At 40.2% G+C, this 19,945-nt stretch overlaps 1 long non-coding RNA gene across 1 annotated transcript in view; it reads left to right on the top strand.

Moving 5' to 3' along the window:
• LOC122211273 overlaps positions 1-16,560 on the top strand; it is a 34,648-nt gene extending 18,088 nt beyond the window's left edge. The window contains exons 3-4 of the long non-coding RNA XR_006198584.1: positions 5,439-5,519; positions 16,474-16,560. This is a non-coding gene — a long non-coding RNA (uncharacterized LOC122211273). The remainder of the gene's footprint in view (positions 1-5,438; positions 5,520-16,473) is intronic.
• Positions 16,561-19,945: the final 3,385 nt, after the last annotated feature.

The raw sequence follows: 19,945 nt of genomic DNA, 5'->3' as shown, positions 1-19,945 counted from the left end.
ACCAGCAGGTCAATGGAAAAATCAAAGAAAAATACAAAACATCTCAAAACAATCGAAAAGAGAAACAACATACCAAACCTAGGGGATGCTACAAAAGTAGTTCTGTGAAAGAAGCTTATAGCAATAAACGCATATATTAAGAAAATAGAAAGATCTCAAACAACCTAACTTTACACCACAAGGAAGGAGAAAAAGAAAAACTAAGCCCAAAGTAAGCAGAAGGAAGGAAATAACTAAGATCAGAGCAAAAATAAATGCCCAAGAGACCAGAAAAAACGGTATCAACAAAACTAAGTTTTTTCAAAAAGATAAAATTGACAGACCTTTCTTTACCTACTGAGAAAAAAAGGTCAAAAAAATCAGAAAAGAGGAGACATTACACCTGATACTACGAAAATACGAAAGATTATAAGCAATTACTATGAAGAATTAAATGTCAACAGTGAAATAAATTCTTAAAAAAGACAATTTACCAAGATTAAATAATGATTAAAAAATCTGAACAGACCGATAGCCAATAAGGAGATTAAAACAGTAATCAAAAACCTCCCGATAAAGAAAACCTGAAGACTGGATGGCTTCACTGACAAATTCTACCAAACATTTAAAGAAAAATTAAAACAGCAATCACTGTCAAACTCTTTTCAAAACATAAAAAATAAGGGAATACTTCAAACTCATTTTATGGGGCCAGCATGAACCTGATATCAAAGCCAGATAAGGACACTACAAAAAAGAAAACTATAGACTAATATCCCTGATAAATGTAGATACAAAAGTTCTCAACAATATAAGCAATCTATTCAACAACACATTTAAAGAGTTATGGGGCGGGGCGCCTGGGTGGCTCAGTTGGTTAAGCGGCAGACTTCGGCTCAGGTCATGATCTGGCGGTCCGTGAGTTCGAGCCCCATGTCGGGCTCTGTGCTGACAGCTCAGAGCCTGGAGCCCGTTTCAGATTCTGTGTCTCCCTCTCTCTGACCCTCCCCTGTTCATGCTCTGTCTCTCCCTGTCTCAAAAATAAATAAAACGTTAAAAAAAAATTAAAAAAAAAAAAAAAGAGTTACAGGGGCGCCTGGGTGGCTTAGTCAATTAAGTGTCTGTCTCTCGACTTCCGCTCAGGTCATGATCTCACAGTTTGTGGGTTCAAGCCCTGCAATCAGTTTTGCACTGCCAATGCAGACCCTGCTGGGAATTCTCTCTCCTCTCTCTGCCCATCTCCAGTCACACTCGCTGTCTCTTAAAAAAATAAATTAAAAAAAAATAAATAAAAAGATCATACACCATGACCAAGTGGGATTTATCCCTGGGGTGCAAAGATGGTTCAACACATACAAAGCAATAAATATGTTACACTACATTGATAGAAATATAAAAATCTTACAATCACCTGAAAATATGTAGAAAAAGCATTTGAGGGGCGCCTGGGTGGCTCAGTCGGTTGAGCGTCCGACTTCAGCTTGGGTCATGATCTCACAGTCTGTGAGTTCGAGCCCCGCGTCGGGCTCTGTGCTGACAGCTCAGAGCCCAGGGCCTGTTTCAGATTCTGTGTCTCCCTCTCTCTCTGACCCTCCCCCATTCATGCTCTGTCTCTCTCTGTCTCAAAAATAAATAAATGTTAAAAAAAAAAAATTAAAAAAAAAAAAGAAAAAGCATTTGACAAAACACAATGTCCTTTTATGATAAAAGTGATCAACAAACTGGGCGTAGAAGCAACATACTTCAACGTAATAAAGGTCATATATGACAAGCCCACAGCTAACATCATATTCAACAGTGAAAGACTGAAAGCTTTTTCTCTAAGATCAAGAAGATGACAAAGGGTACCAACTCTTACCCTCAGGAAGATGACAAAGGGTACCAACTCTAAGATCAGGAAGATGACAAACAGTACCAACTCAACACTTTCATTCAACACAGTACTGGAAGTCAGCTAAAGCTACAACTTTCCAAATTAGAAAGGCAATAGTAATATTGTTGTTATTTACAGATGACTTAATCTTATGTATAGAAAACTCTAAAGACTCAACAACAACAACAAAAACATTAGAAATAATCAGCTAGGGGGCACCTGGATGGCTTAATCAGTTAGCATCCGACTCTTGGTTTCAACTCAGGTCATGAGATCATGCTGTCAGCACAGAGCCTGCTTGGGATTCTCTCTCTCTGCCCCTCCACTGCTTACTCTCTCTCTCTTCCTCTCTTTCTCACTCTCAAAATAAACAAAATTTAAAAAAAAGATAACAAGCAAGTTCAGTAAGTTCACAAGATGTGAAATTAGCATCTAAAAGTCAGTTGCAATTCTGTAAGCTATTACTTTTTCAGATGTTTTGTTATTAAAGAAAACTATCCCATTCTAATAACATCAAAACAATAAAATACTCAGTAATAAATTTTTTTAATGTTTATTTATTTTTGAAAGAGAGACAGAGTACAAGAGGGGGATGGGGCAGAAAGAGAGGGAGACACAGAATCTGAAACGGGCTCCAGGCTCTGAATTGTCAGCACAGAGCCCGACGCAGGACTCAAACTCACGAACTGTGAGATCATGACCTGAGCCGAGGTCAGACACTCAACAGACTGAGCCACCCAGGCGCCCCAGAAATAAATTTAATCAAGGAAGTGAAAGATTTGTTCAATGAATATTATGAAATTTTGATGAAAAAAATTGAAGAATACAAAAACAAATAGAAAAAAATTCCACGTGGGGCGCCTGGGTGGCGCAGTCGGTTAAGCGTCCGACTTCAGCCAGGTCACGATCTCACGGTCCGTGAGTTCGAGCCCCGCGTCAGGCTCTGGGCTGATGGCTCAGAGCCTGGAGCCTGTTTCCGATTCTGTGTCTCCCTCTCTCTCTGTCCCTCCCCCGTTCATGCTCTGTCTCTCTCTGTCCCAAAAATAAATAAACGTTGAAAAAAAAAAAAATTTAAAAAAAAAAAAAAGAAAAAAATTCCATGTTCATGGATCAGAAAATACTGTTAAAATGTCCATACTCTTTCAAGCCTTCTATACAGTCAATGAAATCCCTATCAAAATTCCAATAAGCATTTTTATAAAAACAGAAAAATAATCCTCAAACTCTTAAGAAACCACAGAAGACCCTGAATAGCCAAACCAATCATGAGAAAGAAAAAGCTAGAGGCATCACACTTCCAGATTTCAAATTATATTACAAAGCTACAGTAATCAAAACAGTATGGTTCTAATAAAAAATAGACAAATGTAACAGAATCAAGAACCCAGAAAAAAAACCCTGCATTTACAGTCAAAATATTTGACAAGGATATCAAGAAACTTAATGGGGAAAGGATAGTCTCTTCAACAAATGGTGTTGGGGAAACTTGATAACCAAATGCAGGAAAATGAAATTCAACCCCTTTCTTATACCACTCACAAAAATTAATTGAAAATGGATTGAAGACATAAACATAAGACCGGATACTACCAAATTCCTAAAAGAAAACACAGAAAAAAATCCTGACATTGGACTTGGCAGTGGTATTTCTTAGATGTGACATTAGAAGCACAAGCAACAAAAGCAAAAAACAACGGGTACTGTATCAAACTAAAAATCTTCTGCAGAGCAAAAGAAAAAGCAAACAAACAAAAGGCAACATGCCAAAAGGGAGAAAATTTTGTGAAACATCTCAGATCAGGGTCACTATATAAAATATATTAAAATTTCATACAACTCAGGGGGTGCCTGGGTGGCTCAGTCCAACGCTTGATATTGGCTGAGGTCATGATCTCACGGTTCATGGGTTCAAGCCCTGCGTTGGGTTCCCCACAGTCTGCTTGAGATTCTTTCTCTCTGTCTCTCCCAAAATAAATACACCTAAAAAAATTTTCATACAAATAGCAAAAAAAAAAAAAAAAAAAAGTCTAACAACTGGGGACAAGAAACAGATTTTTTTTCCAAAAAAGACATCCAAATGACCAACAGTTGCATGAAAAGGTGCTAACATTACTAATCATCAGAGAAATGCAAATCAACATCATAATATGATATCACCTCATACCTATTAGAATGACTATCATCAAAAAGACGAGAGATGACAAGTATTGATTGGCAAGGTTGTGGAAGGAAGGAAGCCCTTATATACTATTTATAGGAATTCAAATTGGTTCAGCCACTATGGAAAACAGTATAGAGTTTCCTCAAAAAAATTAAAAATACAACTGCCATATGATCCAGCAATTCTACTTTTGGGTATATATCCAAAGGAAATGAAAACAGGATATTAAAGAGCTATGTGCACTCCCATGTTTATTGTAGCATTATTCACAATAGCCAAGATATGGAAACAACCTAGTGGCTATCAATGGATGAATGAATAAGGGAGATGTCATACACACACACACACACACACACACACACACACACACACACAGGAATATTATTCATCCATGAAAACGAAGGAATTCCTATCATTTGTGACAACATGGATGGAGCTTGAGGGCATTATACCAGGGGAAATAAGTCAGAGAAAAACAAATACTGTATGATATCAATTATATATGGAATCTAAAAAAAGCCAAATTCATAGAAGCAGAGAGTAGAATGTATTACCAGTTAAGAGATGATGTCCTAGAAATCTAATGCACATATTGTGATTATAGTTAACAGTACTGTATTATATACTTGAAAACTGCTAAGAGAGTAGCTATTAAATGTTCTTGCCACACACCAAAAAATGATAATTATATGGCATGTTAGATAGAGGTGTTAGCTAACAGTCCAGTGGTAAATCATGTTGCAATATATAAATGTGTCACATCAACATACTACATATCTTAAACTTATACAGAGTTATATATCAATTATATCTCAATAACTTTTAAAAATCATTCACTACCTTAAATATATGCAATTTTTATCAAGTATACTTCAATAAAGCTGGAAAAAACGGTAAAATTTTTAAAAATATTTTAATATACGGCAACATCACCAGAATGATGTCACAGAGAAACATCTAACATGCTTAGATTACACGGTCACCCAGCAAATATTATGTATCAATTATATAACCAGGCACTTTGTAAGGTACAGCGTATTTGGGTGTCTCAGTTGGCTTTTTTTTTTTCAAAATCACTCTTATGTTGTACATTATGTAACTGCCATCATTCTGTGTATGTTGTACATAATTGTTTTATGGGATGTTAAAATTAAACTGAATCTCAAGAGTAATCTATTATTACCATCCAGAAATTCCTAAAATTCCCCCACATTACATAATTGCTAACAGTAAGAGCATGGCAGAGCTCCTTGTTTGTTTTTAATTTTAATGCACTAAAATTTTTTGCAATATGCTTTCTAAAGTAGACTGGAGAGAAAAATAAAATTTTACAAGTTTTCTTTAGAACATAATCCTATAGAAAAGCAAACCCATTTGCCATGGTACTCCCCCAAATGATACCTATTTCCTGTAATTTCACCAAAGGACCAAGCCAGATGAAAGACACAAAAAGAATGAGCAGCAAGCAGTGAATGAAGAGGAGTTGCAGAATTCTTAATTTTGATGGTGAGTATGGCCTTCACATGATGATAGTAAAAGACCGGTTGATCATACTGAGAATTGGCAAGAAATCACACCGTATTTTTATACAAGTTCTGATGAAAGTGAAAAAAAATCCAAGTGAAAATTAATTCAATTCTAATGCACAGATAGCAGCAGTAGCCATCTGTTCCTTACCTACCAAATTTTACTCACCCATCTGATGGCAGTGCTGCACTTTTCCTTGCAGAAACACTTCCTAGCTATTCTCTGTTGTTTAGATGGGGTTAACTCCACCTCCAGAGCCAGCGTTGGACATGTGACAAAGAGCTACCCATCAGTCACCTATTCTTGGCCTTCACTGTTGGTTCAGAAATGTACACATTCTTAAAATTTTTGCTGGAGTAAAAGCAGAAGAGAGGCCTTCTTTTCCGCTCCATCTTGAAACTGGGAGGCCACCAGGTAGAAGTAGGCCACCTGAGAGTAAAAGCAGAACAAGCGAAGGCAGAACTGAGAGATGGAGTAGGAGAGTGGTCCAGATGAAATCAAGTACGTGGATCCAGCTGAGACTGAAGCGAAGCCTCTCCCTGGACTTTTTGGCTACAGAACCCAAAAGGTTTTGCCTTTTTAAAGCCAGTTTTCTGTCACTTGCAACCATAAATGTCTTCACTGATTTAACTTGCATTCTTCACCCCCGTAAGTCTGTGCATTGCTCCCATTCTCTGTCCCATTGGCTCTAAACCCAGCCTGTTCTGGAGGTGCTTGGGTGGCTCAGTCAGTTAAGCATTCGACTCTTGATTTCAGCTCAGGTCATGATCTCATGGCTGGTGAGTTTGAGGTCCATGCCTGGCTGTGTGCTGGTGGCCTAGAGACTCCACAAAATAAACAAACACTTGAACCTAGCCTATTCTGTCCTAAACTCAAATTAGGACTAAGATAATGGTATACTCCTACAGCACACAGCTTCCTTCAAAATAAGATCATATCTTTATTTGTTTAATGTTTTATTTATTTTTGAGAAAGAGAGAAACAGAGTGGGGGAGGGGCAGAGAGAGAAAGAGACACAGAATTTGAAGCAGGCTCCAGGCTCTGAGTCGTCAGCACAGAGCTGGACACAGGGCTTGAACTTGTGAACCACGAGATCATGACCTGAGCCTTAGTCAGATGCTTAACCGACTGAGCCACCCAGGTGCCCCTTAATTTTTTTTAATTATTTTTTTATGTTTTGAGAGAGAGTTATACCCTTTTCAAAAGGGTAAGTTGTGTATCTGCAGGAAGAAGAGCTTCTAATTCTCACAAATCCTCTGCTTGATGCCCTTTGATTAAAAATCTTGTTTATTCACCTGAAATATATATTTCTATAAATCAGAGTGCATGCCACTCTGATGAAACTTGCAACTCAGAATCTCCATGGACATATCACTCCTGCCCCAGGAAAGTAGTTCAAAGGCCCAACCAGTCACCATCACCAGGAGTGCCTTAGAGAGCATGTAACTTAGTGATTGTTCCATAGACTCTAGGTTCAAATCCTAGTTCACCACTTGCTAGCTGAGAGACCCTGAACAAGTCACTTAACTTCTTTGCTAAGTTTCCTCGTCTGTAAAATAAGGACCTTATTCCATGCAATTGTAACAATTATATAAGATAACGGATGTAAAGGGCTTAGACCGCTGCAAAGTAACACTGTAGACCTACAAAAAAAAAAAAAAAAAAAAGTCAACCATTATGGTTTTGATCATTTGAGGGATCACCAGGTTGCCTGAACAGAGGCCTGACTGTGGACTGAAACACACGTACACACTCTCCCCACCCTGTACCCTGCCTCATCACAAAGAACACTTTATCAGCCTGGGGCAGAACTGGGTGAATGATTAAAAAGTGTCACCTTCTGGTAAAGAGATAAAAACAGTGTGGTGCTTGGCTTTCGATAGGGAATAAAGGGAAAGTGAAGCCCTTTACTATGACTGCAAGCGAGAATTAGGGATAATCTAGTCCAGAGAGATAGGACATCTGTCATTTTGGCAGATCCCAAAATGAGATACAGTATTCCTTTTAGTATGTCTGCCTACCTTTCTCTAACACCAGCTCATTCCGTGCATATGTATACAGTGCAGAACATAGACACTTTTCCACAACATCAGTGGGTTTTAAGCTCCCTGGTGTGAAAACTTTGTTCCCTGAAGTATCTATAACCTACAAGACCAAGTGGCACATGGTAAGCTCTCAATGAGCATTTGTTTAATGAGTGGATATGATCATTTCCCTCTTATGCAGCTGTTTAAAACATGGGTGAAAAATTTCAGACCCTGGGCCAATCAGATTCCCACTTGCAGGAATTAGTATTCAGGTTTTGGAGAGAATAGATTCAGGAACAGTCAGCCCTGGCTTTGTAACGGGATATAAAATCTGAGGCTAAGGGCACCCTTGAATGATGGGGGAGGTGGCATGGGCAAACAGGGCAGGGGCAACTGGCCGAGGGGGGGAGGGGGGTAGAAATGAAGTAAATATGCATAAAAAAAATACACAGACAAAAGAACCTTGCAACCCTGGAGAAAGAGATATAGAGCTGGAAAGAGTAGCTACCTTAGGTCTGCATTTCCAATTCCTGATTCCTGTATTTCCAGTTTCTGATTCTTCACAAAACTCAGCTTTATTCCCCTCCCTAGGACTTTAGGGCATATTCCTGTGTCCTCCTTTTGAATCTCCCCCCCCCCCCCCCCGCCTTATCTAGTGTACATCCATGTGAACTGGTTTCAGTTTGTACAATCAGATAACCTCTAAAACACTAGGAATTTGCCAAGGTGAGCAAAGAAAGATGAAAATGTTTGGATCTGATTCGAAGCTAGGAACATTTAGTAACTCTCAACTGAAATATTATAATGGCTTTGGAGCCCACACCTAATTTACATAATGAGGTAAATGTTTACTTAGACTCATCCCCTAAGAGTCATCTCTGCCTTTCTAAAGAATTCAGAAGGCTGTTACAGATTCAAAGAGCTTTTCCTCCCTAGTGCCTAATCTATCTGTTGTACTAAAAGTGAATTTGCCAAAAAATGTTTCTGACAAAAGTGAAATGCAATATTTAGAAATTCCCATTAATTTAAATAATTTAAGAGTTTTTATTCAGGAGGCTGGATAACTGTTTTCAGAATATGTAATTTGATTCTCTTAGGAGAACAGTTACCCTCAGGGTTTTTTCACCATGATCTGTAGAATTCTGAAAGAATTTTGTTTTCCTCCCTTTTCAGTTGTGAGACAATAAGCTGATTGACTCTGTGGATAGGACGTGGAATACCTTGGAAATTCTGATCTTCTACCCAACACTTGCCCCATCCACAACGCTCTCCATTTTGCCTCATGGCAACTGCATCCTTCCAATTTGCTCTGGCTAAAAACCCAAGGCATCTTTAACTCCACTCTTTTCCTTCCACTCTGTTATGGGTTGCATTGTCCCAAAATGACTCTGTTATGGGCTGCATTTTTCCAAAAGATTGTCCCCAAAGATATTGAAGTCCTATCCCCAATACCTCAACATGTGAGATTATTTGGAAATAAGCTTGTTGGAGATGTAACTCATTAAGAGGATGTCGTGTCTCAATAGGGAGGGCCCTTAACCCAAGATGACTTGTGCCCGTAGAGACGGAAAGGAAACACAAGCACAGATGAAGAGCACCACATAATAGAGGGCCACAGCTGCCGGCCAAGGAGTGCCAAGGACAGCTGTCTCGCAACCAGAAATCAAGAAGAGACAAGGAAGGATTGTCCCCTATGCCTTTCAGAGGGAGTATGACCCTGTCAACACTTTGATTTCAGACTTCAAGCCTCTAGAACTGGGAGACAAATTTTTGTCATTTTACACCACCCAGTTTGTAGTATTTACCTTTTTATGGCAACTCTAACTAATGTAAACCTACATCCAGTTGGCAAGCAAATATCCTCGGCCCTAACTTTAGCATCCACCCAGGATAAGGCTATTTCTCACCACATCTAAACTGGTCTCCCAGTGAAAGTCTATTCTCAACATGGAAGCCAGGGTGATGCTTTTAACACCTACATCAAAAGATGTTACTTTCTGCTCTGCCTGCAGTGCCTCTTTGAGTAAAGTCCAGAGTCCCCGAAATATTCTAGGTCTTCTTATGCCAACACTCTGTCCAGTGAGTTCTCCCTCTACCTAGGATCAGTCTCCCTTCCCCCGACCTTTCCACTCGCTCTCATTTAGCCACACTGATCTCCCTGCTGTTCCTTGAATAGGTCATGCAGCCTCCACCTCAGAGTCTTTGTACTGGCTGTCCAGTCTCCCCTCTGCCTAGAGCACTCCTACTCCTGCCTTATAGGTCCTTCAAATCTCTGCTCAAATGTCATCTTCTAGAACGGTCCACTTTGACCAGTCCATTTAAAATTACTCTCTGGGGGCACCCGGGTGGCTCAATTGGTTGAGCATCTGACTCTTGATTTCAGCTCAGGTCATGATCCCAGGATCCCGGGTTCAAACCCCATGTCAGGCTCTGCACTGGGTGTGGAACTGATTCTCTCTCTCTCTCTGCCCCTCTCCCCTGCTCACACCCTCTCTCTAAAATTTAAAAAAAAAAAAAAAATTCCAACATCACCCATATTCTCAACCACCCTTGCCCATGTAGCCTTTTTCATAGCACTTAACTTTTAGTAAATCATAGAACTTATGTGCTAAATGTTTACTGTTCATCTTCAATCTCCACCTCCTCAGAAGAATTTAAGAGCAGTATGAGTGTTTGTCTTTTTTATTCTCAAGTGTACCCCAAACATCAGTCTAGTAGGCTCTTGATAAATACCTGCTGCAGAGAGGACCACCAAAAGGAGACCTCAGCTACAGCACGGCTCAGCCCTGCACTGGGCAAATCAGTGGTGTGCTGGCACTTCCCCTCTCCAGCCTGCCCCTCTTCCCAGCTCCCTGTTTGGGGATATCACATTGGTAGCTTGGAATCAGCCATGGTGGAAATATTCATACCACAAAAATTGACAAGCCCTACTAATCAGGCCTTTGTTTTTCCTTCTTCCTTCAGAAGAATTGTTAAACATGTGCCAGCACATCACCACTGCTAACACTGTGAAAACTGTTACAAGGACAATGGAGTTTTGGCTGTGAGACCAACTGATAAATCAGAATTTATCTCATTTGGCTTGCTTTACTCATCAGAAGCTAAATACTATTGAAAGTAAATTCCATGCCCTCGCCAGGATTGACGTGACCATGTTTATCTATTGTGAGCCTTACCAAAAAGAGCAGTGGATTAAATAGTGTCATGATCAAACAATGTATTATGGCCACTACTACTGAATCTATATTGAGGACACAAATAAATGTGGATAGATCACCCATTGAAATAATGTCTCAGTTTCACTCTGTTGCTGAATTTAATAGCACAATTATTAACTTGGTGTTAAACTTCAGTTTAATTGAAGAAATGCTTGACAAGGCCCAAGCATTGTAATAAAAAATGATGACACTAAAGTAAATAAGATAGGACCTTAGTTCTCAAGGTGTCCAAAGTCTAGCGGGAGAAAATGGCACCAATATTATATGGCAGGAACTAAAGAAGATATATATATATATATATATATATATATATATATATATATATATATATATATATATATCTGAGCATTCAAGAGACAGAGACCTACAAATAATCAAGATGATTTTTGCCATCATTTAATTTTTTTTGCTATTTTTTTTGAGTATCAACACAATATAGCAAAACACAAGCCTGATGATGACAGTTTAGATACAATGCAAACGGTCATTGGGCCCTGCCTTCTACCCACCCTGAAAGGGGTCAGGCTAGTGTTCATATGTTCTGAGTGGTGATGGAGAAATAGAGGGGAAGGTAAAGTAGGACAAGGTCAGGGATAGATGGCCACACCATCTCAGGTGACAAGGCAGAGGCTGTTGGATCTGCAGGACTCCGGCTCCATGTTTCAGAATCAGTCCAAAGGAAGCAAAACATCAACTAACCAGGAGATTCCTGGAAATCCCAGCCACGCACAGGACCCAGAATTAAGGGGATCATGTATTCAGCTGTTGGGATCATCCTGGTTCACCCCCATTATCCTAATATTGGTCAAGTTTAACATTTGTCCCGGGTAAAAGTAGACCAGTTCAGAGGCTAAATAATTGTCCTGATACTAAGAGCAGACATATGCCATCAGATGGCACCAAAGGAAACAGTACCTTGGGATTCCAAACCAGGTAGCCCAGTCATCTCTTTAACTTTGCAGTAACAGGAAGCTATATTTTATTCCAGTCCAAAACCCCACCTATTCTGGAATTTGGAACATATCATGGGTGCCTTTTTGTAATTTGTGTTTTCCTTCCTCCACTCTTTCATCCTTCACCTGATAACACCTCTCCTCTCTGTTAGAAATATATTCACACACCCTCACTGTGACCCAGCCCCAGAAGTGGCACGTGACAAAGGACTGGCCGGCATTCTCAACTCCAGATCTTTTCCCCATAAGCCTAAAAGCAGTGGGCCATTTTTCTGGCCTTGTCTAAAGATCCTGCCTGAGAATAAAGCCAATAAGAATATGTGAGGCATGGGGCGCCTGGGTGGCTCAGTCGGTTAAGCGGCCGACTTCGGCTCAGGTCACGATCTCGCGGTCCGTGAGTTCGAGCCCCGCGTCGGGCTCTGTGCTGACAGCTCAGAGCCTGGAGCCTGTTTCAGATTCTGTGTCTCCCTCTCTCTGACCCTCCCCTATTCATGCCTTGTCTCTCTCTGTCTCAAAAATAAATAAACATTAAAAAAAAATTAAAAAAAAAAAAAAGAATATGTGAGGCACGATGCAAAGGAGTGGAAGGAGTTACAGAAGTAAGCTGGAACCAGCTGATAATAGAGCTTTTAAGTCAGGTTTTCAAAAAAACTGAACCTTATTTATGGTTCCACATCTTCTGAAGAACCTCACTCTGAAAGAGATACTACATAGTTCTCAAAACTGTCCCTCTCCAGGGGTACCTGGGTGGCTCAGTTGGTTAACCACCCAACTCTTGGTTTCAGCTCAAATCATGATCTCACAGTTCGGAAGTTTGAGCTCCACACTGACAGCACAGAGCCTGCTTGGGATTCATTCTCTCTCTCAAAATAAATAAGCTTTAAAAAGAAAAAAATAACCTGTCCCCCTCCTAACCCATTTCCATGGCTACTGCCTCTCATTTCAGGCCACCATGATCTCTCACGCAGACAACCACAAATCTAAATGGGTTACCCATCTCTGTAATAGGCCAACTTATAAGATATCAGAAAGCTTATTGTATGTAAGTTCAGCTTAAACTCACCTTTCATGAATAGTTGAGATAAAAGGCTTATGTAGTTCCCTATTAAAGTTATCAGTAATTAGTAACCACCCTATCTCACTTCTGTGACCTCCCCTGCTTACTAAATAGATAACTTAGGATGCAAAACGCTCCCCCACCCTCTCTACCAAGATCTGGCCTAGGCAAGACCAACGTGTAAAAAGCCATGTACTCACTGCCCTACAGCATCTCAGGTGTCTAACTCTGATTGGTCATTTTAAATCCTGTTAGGACAAAGACCTTTAAAATTTATAGGTTCCCGCCAAAACTAATGTCTGTGTATCACACTATATTTGGCTACCATGAAATGCTGTAGATTGTAATTGGTTAACCAAATAATGATGTGTTCGGACTTGCTAAAATCCATATAAGCCCATTGCTGCCTTTGTTAGGGACCATTCTCTGCACTTTTCTCCTTAAGATCAGAAGATCAGGAGATCAGGTTTGGCCCAGCCGTGAATCTTGCCTCGCTTCTATTTGGCGTCTGGTGGGTTTTTTCGATATCACCCTGTTTCAATCTCCAGGGTTCACTCCCTACCCTTACCCCTACATGTCCTCCCACACTCCTCAGAGTTAGCAAAGCAACTGATTCAAAATCCAAATGTTATCGCATTACTTTCCACAGTGGTTCTGCATTGCCTACAGGGTCAAATGGAGGTCAAGACCTACAAAGACTCACAGAGCAGACTCCTGCCTACCTGCTCAAACATACCAGCCTCCTCCATAACCACCCTCCATTTGTTCTCTAAACCCCAGCTCTACATAACATTCTACTCTGAAGCCTTCTGTGCTTCAATGCCCTGCACAACTACTCCAGCTGCATTTCCTGTCTCAGTCTTAGAACTACCTCTTCTACGAAGCCCTGCAACTTCCAAGACACCCTAAGATGGAACTTAGCATGTCTGTCCACCTGTCACACTTTATTGCCTTATTGGTCAAGGTGTCTTCCTCTAGCATTAGATCTAAGCCTTTTGAAGAGTTGCTGCTCCCTGAGACTACTTTTCCCTCTTGACCTTCAGCCCATTTCACCGCTAATCTTCCATCCTCCCCCCACCCCCCAGGAGTTTCTCTTTCTTCACTCTGGTCTCCTCAGCCCTCCTTCAGGAAAATCTTTGGGTCTAATATTTAGCAAGCCTAGGTGGTAATGAAAGCAAAAGAATGCATCTTGAATTTGTGAGCGAGCGGTTGTTAATCTTTTCTTCTACCAGAACAGAACAATTACTCTGACAGAATTTCCCCCATATCATTTCCGTGGCTCTAGGATATGTCATTTGCTTTACAAAAACACTTCCTTTCAGCCCTTCAATACCCAGCAGAATATAACTGAAGTGTCATCAAATGATGCTGAGAGGCATTTTCCCAAATAGATTTATCTGCTTCATGTTGGGCAGTTGCAGATGTTGAAATTAAGTGAAAGTGTAAAAGTAATTCTTTGCAGCTAAGTTTAATTCCATGCTATAAATGAGTCTTTGATTGTAGTAACAACCAACCGCACTATTTTCTTAGTGAAAAAAGAGTTTCCAACATCTGTTTACATCAGAATCCCCTTTTCCTTCTGAGTTTTATCAGAATTGTATTTTTTGTTGTGAAAGAAATGTTTTTTGGTCAGGGTTATGGGGATGTAATTTATACACAGTAAAATTCATCAAACTGAGGTGTATGAAAGTAAGCAATGAATACAATTCTGCAACAACCACATAAGATAATCTTTCCATCACCCCAAAAGGTTTTATTTTAAATTTATTTTTTGGGAGAGTGCAAGCGGGGGAGGGGCAGAGAGCATAAGACAGAGGATAAGATGGGAATGGAAACTGGTGCAGCCACTCTGGAAAACAGTGTGGAGGTTCCTCAAAAAATTAAAAATAGACCTACCCTATGACCTAGCAATAGCACTGCTAGGAATTTACCCAAGAGATACAGGAGTGCTGACGCATAGGGGCACTTGTACCCCAATGTTTATAGCAGCACTTTCAACAATAGCCAAATTATGGAAAGAGCCTAAATGTCCATCAACTGATGAATGGATGAAGAAATTGTGGTCTATATACCCAATGGAATACTACGTGGCAATGAGAAAGAATGAAATATGGCCTTATGTAGCAACGTGGATGGAACTGGAGAGTTATGCTAAGTGAAATAAGTCATACAGAGAAAGACAGATATCATACGTTTTCACTTTTATGTGGATCCTGAGAAACTTAACAGAAGACCACGGAGGAGGGGAAGGGGGGGGGAAAGTTAGGGAGGGAGACAAACTATAAGAGACTCTTAAAAACTGAGAACAAACTGTGGGTTAATGGGGTTGGGAGGGAGGGGAGGGTGGGTGAGGGGTACTGAGGAGGGCACCTGTTGGGATGAGCACTGGGTGTTGTATGGAAGCCAATTTGACAATAAATTTCATATTAAAAAAGAAAAAAAGAGGATATGAAGTGGGCTCTGCGCTGACGGGCTGACAGCAGTGAACCCGATGCGGGTATGTTGGGCTCAAACTTCAAACTGAGAGATCATGACCTGAGCAGAAGTTAGATGTTCCACTGACTGAGGCACCTAGGTGCCTCCACCCCAAAATGTTTCCTGTACCCCTTTGTCATTTATCTCCCCTCACTCCCAGCCCCAATGATCAGCCAGTGATTGGTTCCTGTCCCTATAATTTTGCTTATTCCAAAATGTCATGTAAATGAAATCATAAAGTTTGTAGCCTTTTTATTCTGGATTCTTTCACCTAGAACAATTATTATTTTGATATTTATTCCTGTCACTACCTGTATCAGGAACTGATTTCTTTTTGTTGATGAATAATATTCCATCCTGTGGATGTAACAGAAGATTCATCCTCACCTGTAGATACTTTGTTTCCAGTTTTTAGTGCTAGGAATAAAGCTGTTATAAATATTTGCATATAAGATAGTGTGACAATATATATCTATTTATCTTCAGTAAATACTTAAGTGAATGTTTAACTTTACGAGCAACTGCCCAACTGTTTTCCAAACTAGCCGTACCATTTGGCTTTCCCACCAGCAAGGTATGAGAGTTCCTGTTACAGAGCTCCACATCCTTGCCACAGTTTGGTTTTTTGGTTTAATGATTTTAATAGGTGTGTTGTGGTACCTCACTGTGATTTTGAACTTTATTAGTTTTAATCCTTTGATTGGAATACTACTAAAGCCAGTAAGTCTAGAGATCTAGAGAGAAAATACTGCTATTAGTGCAAGAAGTGGTTCCCAGTTGTAATTATGGGACCTGAAGAAAGCACTTGAAATGCTAAACAAATTTGAACGACTGATCATATTTCTTATTTTGTTACTGAGAAGGACTATGCTCTTCTCCCATAGGAAAATTACCAACCATTGTTTTATAGCATGTCAACATTTGTAATTAAAAGCAACAAATACTTATTGGAACCATATTTTATACAAGGCTATATGTGTAAGTCATTACTTGTTTGGTCCCCAGTATCCATTCTTCTCTGTTTTCTTAGTTAGACCTGGGTATGGGGCTAACTGGAATCAAGATTACATTTTCAGTTTCCCTTACAACCAACTGCGGGCACGTGTTGTGAAAGGGTCACGTGGCAACTTCTAGGAACCTCCCTTAAATATAGTTGGCATGAGGCCATTGTTCTCTTCCTACTTTGTTCCTTCCTCCTGACAGCGAAAGCTAAAGAAACCACCTTGACAGTGAGGCCATGCACAGAGAAGAAGATGAAGCAGCCCGAGTTCCTGAGAATTTTGTAGATCACACCAGCCCTGGACCATCTACCTTGGGACTCTTATAGGAGATAAATAAATTTGTATTTTGTTGTGGTAGATTGAAAATGTGTCCCCAGTTCTTCACTTCATTATCCATATCCTTTTCATCATCGTGGGCTGAGTGTACTGTGTACCCTCTGACTTTGGGCTCAGCCAGTGTAACCACTTCATGGGTAGAATAGTGTGCTGGTTCTGAGCCTGAGCCTATGAGGCTCAGCATTTCTGCTTGCCATTTTGTGCACCTTCCTTTACCAAGAGAATAGTCCTGGTTAGCCTGCCCCTCTCCCTCCAATCCCAGGAGGAAGGAGGCCATCCTAGGCAACCCACAGACCTTCATTGAGAAGCAGAGTTGCCTCAACTACCACAACTGGAGGAGTATCCAGTCAAGCTCAGCCTAGACCCACAAAACCATAGCCACTAATTGTAAACAATTATTGACTTAAACCGGTGAGTTTTGGCATGGTTATTTAGGAATACCTAATTGATACACTTGTTCAAGCTATTGTCATTTTGCCTCGTTATTTAGAAACTAACCAAATCCTAATTATCTTATATTCCTTTGTACCTGACTTAAAGTCCAAGCCCTCCAAGAGTATACAATCAACATGGGAAAATAGGAACCAATAAAAATAGAACTACCCTTACGACTCAGCAATTGCACTACTAAGTAACCAAGGGATATAGGTGTGCTGTTTCAAAGGGACATATGCACCCCAATATTTATAGCAGCACTATCAATAACAGCCAAAGTATGGAAAGAGCCCAAATGTCCATCGATGGATGAATGGATAAAGATGTGGTATACACACACACACACACACACACACACACACACACACACACACAATGGAGTATTACTCGGCAATCAAAAAGAATGAAATCTTGCCATTTTCAACTATGTGGATGGAACTGGAGGGTGTTATGCTAAGTGAAATTAATCAGTCAGAGAAAAACAAATATCATATGGCTTCACTCATATGAGGACTTGAAGAGACAAAATATGAACACAAGGGAAGGGAAACAAAAACAATATAAAAACAGGGAGGGAACAAAACATAAGAGACTCTTAAATATGGAGAATAAACAGAGGGTTACTGGAGGGGTTGTGGGAGGGGGGATGAGCTAAATGGGTAAGAGGCACTTACAAATCTACTCCTGAAATCATTGTTGCACTATAAGCTAACTAATTTGGATGTAAATTTAAAAAATAATAAATTAAAAAATAAATAAAAATAAAAAGAAGTATCAAGAAGAAAATAGGAACCAATTTAATGAGGAAAGTTTTAAAGGCTGCTGTAACAAATGGATATATCCATATAAAAAATTAAAAAAAGAAATTTGACCCTGCATTTCATACACAAAAATTAATTTGAGATGGATCATAGACCTAAACATAAAACCCAATGTTAAAATAAGTTTCTAGGCCAAAGATGGAGCCGCTCCTGCCCAGGGTGCCACACCCAGCGAAATGAAGCTCAGATAACTTCCATGTCCCTATAAACCTTCTGCTTGACCCCATAACACCGTACATCCCGTCAACCAATCCCCAGACACCAAGCCAACTCTGGACTCTACTTCTTTCCTTGATCCTTCTCACCCCAAACACAGTTGACTATGAGGCCCCAGCCAATCAGATATTTTTCTCTTCCTTGTTCTTTACTCTTTACCCTGTACAAGTCTTCTGTCTTCCGCCCCATTTTGCACTTCTCCAGAAGGAGACTGTCTGCTTCACGAAGTGTTGAAGTTTGTATCATCCAAACGGTTTTCTTTAATCATCTTTTAACACCAGAAACATAAAGGTCATATTTCCTACTCTAATTATACTGAGTGCTCACAACATGCTGCTTTGAAAAGAGGAATTTATAGAATTCACTAAATACTTACATGCCAGGTGCTGAGAAACATTTTGGCGTGCATGATTTTATTTAATTCTCAAACACACTGTGGCCCCCTATCCCTCCACATTTGTAGGGGATAGCTACTTTTCTTTACCTAACATCCTTTCCCCTTATTTTGCTAATGGCACCTGAGTTTCCTCGGAGGACCAACTTCTCTCTTACACTTACTCTGTGGTTTCTCCAGTGCTGGCCTCAGAATCTGGTTCCTCTAGCAAACATTTGAAATCCTGATGATGGCCCCAGTTCCTGGAACCGCCATCTCTAGGACTACGCTATTATTCTGCTTTTATCTAGATGGGTGGTTCCTAAATTTTAGCATGCATAAGAATCACCTGGGGAGCTTATTGAAACAGAAGTTTCTGGACCCCACACCCAGAGATTTTTGATTGGTAGTTCTGGGGCAGGGTTTAGGATTTGCATTTCTAACGAGCTCCCAGCTGATGCTAATGCTGCCTCCGGTCAGAGGAGCTGAGAGCTTGCTAAAAATGCAAATTCTGGGCCCTACCCCAGACCCACTGAATCAGACTCTCTAAGGAAAGACCCAGAAATCTGAGTTTTAATAAAATCTCCAAATGATTCTTGTGCAAACCAAAGTTTGAGATGCACTGTTCCATTAGTGCTCTTGAACCCTGGCTACATAGTAGAATCACTTGGGAAACTTTTAAAATATTCAGAAGCTCAGGCATCTCTCTTAGAGAGTCTCATTTGATTTTTGGAAACATCTCATTAGAGACAAGTTTGCAGCGAAGGGATGAGAAAAGCAGTTCTGAATCATAATGTTTTCCTTAGGAAGGAAAATAGGGCCCGTGTCTGTGCCTGCAGAAGTTGGGTGGGTGGAGAATGGGGGTAAGGGAACAAACACTTATTTTCTTAGATCATTAAGCAGCCTTCCAACATACAAGTTCTAATGGCTGCGTAGTATTCCATTATGACCTATGCACTTTCTATTGAACATACACTAAGTACCAGACACTGATTTATTTACAGTCTGTATCAACTCTGTTTTACCCACAAGAAATCTGAGGTGGAGAGAAGCTGCATTGATTGTTTGGACCTGAAACTGCCTGACTCCCATACCAGAGGTTCTCAATCTGGTTCCTCATGTGAGGCACACTGAAATTACACAAATGGGTAATTTCCCAGGTGGTGGACACGTGGAGGTTGGGGGAGGGTGCAATACTCAGAGTATGGAAGCTCCTGCATGTTCCCCATACCTTGCCCTATGCACCTCTTCCATCTGACTGTTCCTGGGTACATCCTTGTGTAATAAACCAGTAATCTAGTATGTATGTATGTATGTATGTATGTATGAATAAATAAATAAATAAATAAATAAATAAATAAATAAGTATCTGGATTCTACACCACACTAAAGGAATCTAAATCTCTTGGGGGAGGGGGCTTGGGGGTTGAGCATCTATTTGGGTTTCTTTTTTTACCCCAAATGACTCTGATGCACAGTAAGGATGAAGCATT

Source organism: Panthera leo, chromosome F2, assembly GCF_018350215.1.
Source record: "Panthera leo isolate Ple1 chromosome F2, P.leo_Ple1_pat1.1, whole genome shotgun sequence".
Classification (NCBI taxonomy): Eukaryota; Metazoa; Chordata; class Mammalia; order Carnivora; family Felidae; genus Panthera; species Panthera leo.
Note: the sequence above shows the minus strand (reverse complement) of the source record. Positions and strands in the feature narration are given on the sequence as shown.